The sequence below is a fragment of the Alosa pseudoharengus genome, unplaced genomic scaffold (assembly GCF_046254945.1).
Source record: "Alosa pseudoharengus isolate Yale_2024_CS ecotype anadromous, Long Island Sound unplaced genomic scaffold, YU_APseudo_1.1 YU_APseudo_1.1_scf_15, whole genome shotgun sequence".
Lineage (NCBI taxonomy): Eukaryota > Metazoa > Chordata > Actinopteri > Clupeiformes > Clupeidae > Alosa > Alosa pseudoharengus.
Window position 1 is genome coordinate 13,334,025 of NW_027468620.1, and position 10,000 is coordinate 13,344,024.

Consider the following 10,000-nt stretch of genomic DNA (forward strand, 5'->3'; position numbering starts at 1 on the left):
TGATGTACTCAGGTGCGTGCCAGGTTTGCAGCTCTCTCTCCACCTCTTACTCATGATTCTGTTCTGTCCAGTTCACACATTCCAGGAGAGCGCCTTGCTTCCTTATCAGCTCACCACATCTGCTCACTCAGCAATGTGGAATAATCAGGTTGGATCCAGAGTATTGTTTGAATTTTTGATGATTTGTACATTTTCTGTTCAATCTCAAGCGGCAGCATTCTTTCAAATAGCTTAAGATGAATACTTGTGGAAAATGTAGATTTTTCAAAAGCCTTTTGTAGTGATTTGTTTTGATTCCAGTAGATTATATTAATCACTTTACCTGGTAACACTTTATTTTACGGAATCATTAATTAACCATTAATACATAAGTAATATGTGTATTAGTGCTCAATAAGGTCTGTATTAAGCGTCATTACACATTTATTAGGTCTTTATTCAGCAATTTCTTATTGTTCAATGGGTGATTTATTCTTGGTAAATCCTTTGGTCTTGATCTAAGGTTTTGTTATATAGTATGGATAGAAACTTTAGCCTTCTTTTTTTTAAAGTATATTTTTTGGCCTTTTTGCCTTCATTCGGATAGGACAGTGAAGATAGGAAGCAAGTGGGAGAGAGAGATGGGGTGGGGTTGGGAAATGACCGCAGGTCCGATTCCAACCTGGGTCACCGTGGGCACTTGGACCCGTACATGGTATGGGCGCTGTAGCCTGTTGCACCACAGCGCCCCCACTTTATAGCCTTCTAATACATTGCCATAATATTGTTACTATTCTGTCATTATAAGTTACATTCATACAGTGTATTAGGAGTCTAAACTCTATTTTAAGTCATACTATATACCTGTAACCTTACATCAAGACAAATTTGATTAAGAATAAGAAATTAACAAAAACCATCAACATTGTTCAATAAAACCTCATACATGTGAAATGATGCTTAATACAGACCTTGTTGAGCACTAATACATGTATACACCTGTGTATTGAATAGAGCACTTCCCCTTTGAAGTTTACTACAGGAGGAAATTCCTGTTTCCATATCAGTTCACTGTATGTGTTAATTCTCTATCAGGGGAGAATCATGTGTACAGTTGGAAACAACTGATATATTAGGCTCATTGTAACACTGCTGTCAGGTGAGAAACTAAACATTGGTTTTTTTTTTCAGGAACTACTGCTTTTGAAATGATAGAGGACAGAAGACAGGTGTGTGTGTGTGAGTGTAGATTGGGGGTTAATACCAGACATCTCCTAAGAAGGAGCTTGTGCTCCTTGTGTTCTCCTTTTACAATTTTATTTCACAACTTTATTCAATCTCATAGAGCAGTCATGCAAACAGAGTGCCACAGAAAAGGAGAGAGAGAGAGAGAGAGAGAGGGGCAGGATAGGGTTTGCATTCTGGGAGAAATGTTTTTAAATCAGTGTTCTGTGAGGAGGCTTCATCGTTAATCTGCTGTCCCTGCAAATCCGCTCTGAAACAGTATAAATGTTTATGTGTGTGAGAGAATACCTGATGTTAACACCACAGACATCTCCTTGCATCAGCCTTATTTGAACACGTTCATGAATGTGTGTGTGTTTGGTATGAAGATTGTCAGTCATGTCTTTCAGCATTAAGACTCCCTATAAGTCGTATGTCTCACAGTTTGTACATTTACAAGTTCATATCTCAAGGTATTTGTGGCTGTGACATTTACTCATTGCTTGCAGGGTAAACACACACACACGTAGACACCAAGTTGTCAGCAGTAGGTGTCAGTCTCTCTCTTGCTCTGTCTCTTACACACACACACACACCCCTCCTGCCCGGAGAAGTGTTGAGCTGGTATGGGTGGGGGACTTACAAGTTGTTCAGAGTCTACAGAAGGAAGTAAACAAACCCAACAGTTTCACTTCCTCCTGTGGTCGAGAGCAAGAGCAAGAACGTGCATCCCCTGAAACCAGACCGCACACTATACAGGGTCACACAGACTGTGTGGGAGTTTCGACCAACATCTTGTCCAACCCAAAATACCCCCCGCCCCCCTACACACACACACACACACATAGAGAAAGAATGAGGTTTTACACTCAATGTAATTGAAATGCTTTTTTTATTGGCTCAGGGATGCTCAGTCGACATCAGATTAGTCCCCAAATACACACATCATAAAATGATACACACATTATAAATAATACAAACATACAAACACAGATCAACTGAAAATAATTTAAACAATGTAGGCACAGATTAGGAGATGCGACTCCCCACCTGCCAATCTACCACTTACCTTTCTCTTTGTCATGTGTGTGTTTGCAGGAAGACTAGCCACCTGTGGACTTGTGACTTGAAGCCACCTTGTGACTAGACTAGAAACTAGAAAAGTCAAAATATCTAAGTGGTGTGTGTGTGTTTTACAGCAGTTGTAAGAGAGGTAAGTGGGTAGTACAGAACTAAGTTGAAAGTAAACAGCTAGTCAGATGTTACCACCACTTGCTCAGTTGCTGGTAGAGACACAGGTCCCACATACCAGATTATCAGACGAAATGTCTGATGAAAGGTTTCATTCAGTGCAATCTGACCTGATGTCATCTAATCTGGATGCCAGCCAGGGTGAGGTAAGGACAGCACTGTGTGGCGGGCGGCCCTCAGCTGTGATCAGTTTGTGTACTACAGATACTGCATGCTCCTCTGAGACACTTTAAGAGAGGCAGCTCAAAAAGCAGTTATGTAAGAGCACAGTGTGTGTGCGTGTGTGTGTAGAGTGTGTGCATTTACAGTCTTTTCAGGCACAACTTCCACAACGTTTATTTGCCTTAGATGTCAACTGCCTGCTGGGGGAATTCTCAGCAATCTGCCTCGTCCAATCACAAAAAAACTGGGGGACACAATCAAAGGGAGAATGGAAATGCATTACTATGAGTATGTTAGTCATACTCGTTCCTGTCAGGGTATTTATGATCTCAGGGTCGCATGTGTGCATGTGTGTGGACACAGTGGTCACTACTTACAGAAATCACACAAAAACAGAGACTGACAAGAGAAAAACAAACTATGAGTCAGAAAATGTACAGAGAGATAGAGACAGAGGGAGAAAGAGAGAGAGATCAGTGTTGCTGTTTAGCATGGTTGAATGCATTTCTCAGTTGCCACATTAAGAAAATGTTACATCCCATCTGCTGCTGACACGCATGAGCATCTCCTCCATCCAAGAGCCCTGGTACTCTGGCTCCCCCTGGTGGACATCTGCCACCATTTATTGTAAGCTTGGTTCATATACCAGTGACTGATGCTAAGATGTTTGAAGTGCTTCTGCAGACTTTAAATCAGATATCCAAAATGATCACAAAAATGTTTGTATGTCTAACATCATGATAGCAACCAACAAAAAGTCCAAGGAACATTTTGTTGGATGTTGGAATCCTGCATTAGAGTCACCTTCTATTGCTAGGAGACATTAAATAAAATAACTAATCAATTAGGCAAACAAATGTGAACACACATATGCTATGTATTGATTCATACAGCAAACTACACAATGCAGAGGGCCTTTCCAGAATGCTTTATGTGCTCCACCTTGTGGCTATTTACGGAACTACATATCCAACTTTTTTTCAATGGGCCTTAAGTATACACATAGGAGCAGCGTGAGTGGGTGGCTGCCGAAAATGGTCTGACCTACATTCTGAACATGGGAGAGTAGAGAGTGAGAGAATGACAGGAAGAGAGAGAGAGAAAGAGAGTCAAGGTCAGCGAATAGATGGTGCCAGCATACATCAGAATGTGGGTGTAGGCTCTCGTTGGGGGTCAGAGGTCATTATGCCGTACACATGGAGTGGTTGGCAGCAGGGTGTAACCTGTAACCCCATCCACCCCTCACCCTCTTCAGCTCCCTCAGCGGATTCGGGGGGGGGGGTGTGTGGAGGAAGGGCCTCTCCCAGCGGCAGGGTGGCGCTCTCTGGCCCCGCAGCCGACGTAAATAGCCACTTCCTGTGCGTTCACTCCACGGCAGCCAGGCTCGCTCTGATTGGCCAGGAGGGCCCCGGTGCCGGCTGGACGCGGCCTGTCTTGGGTCACACCACACCCGGGTCAGAGAGCCTCAAAGGCAGCCGCTTTGTCCTCCAGACCGGGCCTGGACCTCCTCACTGATGGTGCCGCCCAGTACCAAAACACCAGAAACAAGAATCTCCTAAATCACCAGTCCACAGGCCACCTCTATGTAAAGCCCTACAGCACCATACAGCCCCAGCAAAACCCCTAACGTTACTGCACTCAGAAGGAAGTACATGATGTACAGTACTGTACACTGCATTTGGCAGAAATCAAAATGGAAGGTGACTTACATGTGATTACATACCAGCCTGGTACAAAACTTGGTAGTCTGTGGTCAATTATTGGTGTGGGTGAGTACGTGTGTCTATTGTTTGAGCATGTGTGTGCTGTCTCTAAGAGACTGTGTGAGTGTGCCTGTGTCTCTGTATGGATATAAAAAGTGTGTGTGCGTGTGTGTATGTGTGGTATGAACACTAGTGAAAGTGGGTGGGAGTGCATGCCAGCGGTGTCCCTGTGCCCCATACATCACCTACAGAAGCACAAAGCAGCTCGACCCAGATCTCAGAAACCTGCCCAGCCCATTTCCTGCGTTTCCGGGCCCTTTCCGGGAAGAGAAAAAACGAACGAGAGAGAGAGAGGCTGTATCCCGTCCTGTGCGCTGCATTCCCGAGCCAGGGAGAGCAAACACCCCACTCCCAGCCTCCTGCTCAGCTCCAGCTGAGAGTGTAGGATGTTTACACTTCCTGAAGCTCGCACAAGGTCAAAGGTCACTCCCAGAGGGACAGGAAGCGAGAAGAGCCAGCGTGCTGGAGAACAACCCGTCAAGTACAATACGCAGGAGAAGAGACAGGAGCTTCTATCCACCAAAAAGACACCTTCTGGCACCAACCTGCAGGTACACAGTAAGATTTTACACAGGCGTGGCACAGTATCCAACTGACTCTTAATGCCACTCCTCTCAAAGCTTCACAGATGAAATACTCAAATATATTCACAGTTAAAACAAAGAGACTTCTGGACTCTCTCCTTGATTTGGTTGTGTGCACACAGAATAAGAATAGACCCTGAATAGAGACGCAGTGCATGCTGGGATATGACACTCATTTGACCCTGGCATATCCTCGCAGGAAGCTGTAAAACCACATTTATTTCAGCTTACTGCTACCCAGTTGTGCACTTAATATATCTCACTCATGGATTGCACACAGGCGCACACACACACACAATCACACAAATACACACCATCCTAATGACATATGACTATTCTTGGAGATGAAACTAGTGAACGGTCACAGTCACTGTCTTATGACAAAAGATGTGATTATTTTATTTTATTTCCATGGAGCAGGAATTAGCAGCATAACCTGGCAAGCATTACTTAATTCTTAGGAAAGAAGAACACTAGAGGAGCATGAGAATTGAGTGAAGTGAACAGAGGAGAGTGATGAAAGGAATATGAGGAGAAAGCAACTGAGGAGAGAGAGAGAAAGCGAGAGAATGAGATAGAGAGAGAGTGTGGGAGAAAGTAAGTCAGAGAGATAGTGAGTGAGAGAGATAGATAGAGAGAGAGAGAAAGAAAGAGAGATATAAAGAAAGAGAGAGAGTAGGAGAGTTTTCTTCCACCAGTCCTCCAGGGCACCAGTCCCACGCCACTCAGACCATCCCATCTGCATGGAGGCAATTTGGGGATTAGAGCGTCTACAGAACCTCCTCCTAGACGAGCCCATTTTTTTTTCTTCTTCCTACTGACTCAAAACAGACTTTCCAACACTTCTGTGTTGCCAACTAGCCAGCATGAGTAAATCTTACAGTAGAAAAACTATTATCACTGTTATCTGATTTTGGTGTCAGTCTGTGTCTGTTACGATTGAGCAACACAGCTGAGGCTATCTGGATCTACTGGACCAAGGCACTGATCAGACATCCGTGAGTGTCCAGTCTGGGGCCTGTGCGTAGGGAAGGAAGGAAGTCTGTTTAAGTATAAGTATAGTATAGTATAAGTATATATACTCTTTTGATCCCGTGAGGGAAATTTGGTCTCTGCATTTATCCCAATCCGTGAATTAGTGAAACACACTCAGCACACAGTGAACACACAGTGAGGTGAAGCACACACTAATCCCGGCGCAGTGAGCTGCCTGCAACAACAGCGGCGCTCGGGGAGCAGTGAGGGGTTAGGTGCCTTGCTCAAGGGCACTTCAGCCGTGCCTACTGGTCGGGGCTCGAACCGGCAACCCTCCGGTTACAAGTCCGAAACGCTAACCAGTCCCCTGTTTGTGGGCAGAGAGAGAAGAGGGAGGGCACCACAAACCCAACGGAGGGTCTCAGGGGAGGGCAAGAGGAGGGGGGGGGGGGGTAAGAGTCAGAGAGAGGGGGGGGGTAAGGGGCTGGACGCTCCCACGGACCAGCATCATCTGAGCAGTTACCCTGGAGCTCCTTGGCCAGTGTCCAGGCAGCAACCCCCCACCATCTCCCACCCAGCCTGCCCCCCTTACTCTCCCCCCGAGGATGTGGCCGCTCCCAGTCACCGAGGGCCGCCGCTGAATGGGGGCTTTCTGCATTCTTCAGACCCATTTCCTACGACTGGAAAAGAGGACTCTCTCTCACTTACTTTCTCTCTCTCTCTGTCCTCTTTTTTGTTTTGTTCTTTCTCTCTCACACACTCACTCTCTCTCTCTCTCTACCACTTTTCTGTCTTTCTCTCTCATCAACCAGCAATTCCTCTGGGTAAAGTCATCAGACATGGAGCCAATCCATGGGCAGAGAGAAGGGGATGATGAGCTAGAGAGAGGGAAAGAGAAATATAGAGAGAGAGAGAGAGAGAGAGAGAGAGAGAGAGAGAGGGGGGGGGGGGCAAGATTAAGGGTGGGAGTGGACGGAGAGTGAGGGACAATGAAAGGAACGGTATGAAAAAAAACACAGCAAGACAAGAGAAGAAAAGAAAAGAAAAGAAGAGAGATGGAGAAGAGTAGAGAGATGGTGGGATGAAAGGAGGAGTGCAAGAGTGGGCCACTGAAGAGGCTCGTCCTTTTGCCTCGCCTCTCCGAGAGCAAACTCTCACACAAATCACTCCCTGTGTGTTAACACATGTACTGTAGCCCCCCTCATCCCTGGTGACAAGCGTGACAAAAGATTAGGATTCTGTGGGATGCTTCTTTCTCACACACAATAAGAACACTATTCAATTCATAAGGAATTATGTGGAAACAACTACACTTAATCAGATGATTTTTATACATTTAAAGACATGCTTTGTGTATTTCAGGGTTCAAAAACCTTTAAGAGCTTTACCAATATATATATATATATATATATTTTTTTTTTTTTTTTTTTTTCTATTTATTGGTAAAGCTCTTAAAGGTTTTTGAACCCTGAAATACACAAAGCATGCTTTACATTTTTCAGTATAGTAAAGTATTTCAGGGTTCAAAAACCTTTAAGAGCTTTACCAATAAATATAAGCATTATGGTAGTCTCACTTTCTTTATTTAAATGCAGCAGGGACATAGCAGGATATCTGTGTATTGTGTTTCATTCATACCAGCTATTAAATTGGCTCAGTGGACACCACATGTTTTTATATAAAAATCTGATTTAATCTCATTGGCTTAATTTTATTTATTGCAAGGAAGGGAGGAAGCCTAATTATGTTGTAAAAGGTCTTATCTGTAATCCATATAACCCTATTGCCTTATGATAGGGAGGACTAAGAGCAGGCACTATGTATAAAAGTCATGCTAAAAGTCATAATCCATAATATCAAACTAGTCAGAAGTCATGAAATAGTATCTGAATAACCTACATCCTATGAAGTCCTATGACTGGGAAAATTAAAAGCAGGACATCATAAAGTCATGAAATAGAATCTGAATAACCTACATCCTATGACTGCAAACATTCCAGGGGGGAAAAATGACAAAGTGCAAGTGACCTACAGGTGTACCATTTGTGGCTTTGTATGACTATTTCTTTGGTGATTTGTTCCGGTGTATAGTGACCTATGCACCATTGTTCACAATATAGCTAAGCCTATTCACCAGACATGATATGATTTAGTTTTGGACTTTACACCCACTTCTGAATCTCTGCTTACTGTACACCCCCGCATACCACACAAACAAATCTGTCTTTAACTTAACTCTTGAACATGTTTTTATGTGTTGTTATTATTCAACTCCTGGTGACGTATTAAAAAATGGTTACATTTCATTTAAGTTAGTTAGTCCACTTCTTCATAATGAATTACAGAGGGGGCTTGCAACTCAGCAAGTATTCATACAATGATCTCTCTCTCACGAACACACACGCACACACAGTCCCAGTGGACATGTGGGGACACAGTCCCAGGGACCTGGGCACCACCAGCAAGCAGTGTGTCATCCTCAGAGAGCTGTCCATTGTGCTGAAAGCGATTAGGGTGCAGGAGGGCACCCGTGTCCCACAAAGAGCCTGCCACTCATGATTTACACGGCCTGCGGTTAGCTCAGCCGGCAGCCCAGAGGAATAACACTCTCTAGGAATGAAAACATTCGACTGGGCACGGACAGTGTTGCTCCCTGCAGCACAGGCCTGGAGTACCAGCTCCATATTGAGAATGTAATAATAACAATAAAAAAAAAGCTAGGGCTAGGCTAGTGACCGCATTCTTGTTGGAACTGATCTTCAAGCCCACCGAACATCATCAGCTGAGTGGCTTTAGCCAAGCCTTCCCTCTGAGCCTTCTCTCTCTCTCTCTCTCTATGTCTCATCACTGCTCGCATCAGAGAGTGTCAGACAAATCTCTACTCTGCTATGATCAAATCTCCCTTTCACACTAACAGACAGGTGCACATAGTTGCATAGTCACCCGCTGCCTGTGTTAAAGGTACACTATGCAGGTTTAGGTATTTTTGGTGACTGTAGAGCTCCCTCTAGAGTCGCAATATATTTATATTTTACTCTGCTGTTGTAAATAGCAAACTTCTTGTGGCTTATCCCACCTGTACACAATGGAGGTGAAGGATTAACAACAGGCAAAAACTATATTCAAAGAGCTATATCTACTGACAATGTAATGATTCTTGTGAGTTTTGTTGGGCCGCCATTCTTGAAATTGCATGGCTGGTTTTCTCAGTAGCGACTCGCTACGTCTATGCTGTATAGCTATGCTAGGTAAACAATTTGCATATTACAAGTTCAAAATTGGCTTTGCCCCCCCCCCCATGTGTACCTTTAAAGTGTAAAACACAGTAAGCCTATAACTGACGTGGTACAATATGGCCCTAATGCGAGACAAACACAACATGTATTGAGGCAGCAGGGCTGCATGTGAGTGTGTGTTCATGTGCAATTCCATACGATCTCCCGCTGGCACATCCATCATGCGGGCTGATACATGAGATTGCTTTTCTGAGCTCGGTTACGGGGCTTTGAAATGGCGAGAGGCCCCCCTCCGTCCGTCACCGCAGACGCGTTGTCCAACTCACCCGTCTGTCTGTCTCTCTCTCTCTCTCTCTCTTGTTCCCTGCCCACTTCTATCATTACCATGTCCGCTGCTTAGCTCAGCAGCACAAGAAAGCAATTCAATGTATTGGTGGGATGTCAATACTTTTGGCTGTGCCTTGCCTAAAGCAGCATGTGTTTGAATCTTTGTGTTTATATGTGTTTGAATATGTGCCTATGGTGTGTATTTGTGTTTGAATCTCAGTGGTGTGTGTGTGTGTGTGTGTGTGTGTGTGTGGCAGCACCCCAGCAGATAGGAAAGTGAGAAGCCCTGGTCCGGCTGTGGTGGCGGTTGGGCTAGCGGGCCGTGTATCCCGGCTCTTTGATATGCTGAGAAGTCAGGGGCTGGGGTGGTAATCCAGGGCTTAGCACTCGGTAGGTGCCATGGAGGAATGTGTGTGTATGTGTGTGTGTGTGTGACTTTTGAGTGTGTGCGGGTGTATCTTTGTCCGTGTTTGTGTGTGTGCGTGTGTGTGTGTGTGTA

The 10,000-nt window shown here is 44.6% G+C and overlaps 1 long non-coding RNA gene across 1 annotated transcript in view; it reads right to left on the bottom strand.

Moving 5' to 3' along the window:
- Positions 1 to 2,076: 2,076 nt before the first annotated feature.
- LOC143124234 (uncharacterized) overlaps positions 2,077 to 10,000 on the bottom strand; it is a 15,393-nt gene continuing 7,469 nt past the window's right edge. The window contains exon 2 of the long non-coding RNA XR_012987004.1: positions 2,077 to 2,860. This is a non-coding gene — a long non-coding RNA (uncharacterized LOC143124234). The remainder of the gene's footprint in view (positions 2,861 to 10,000) is intronic.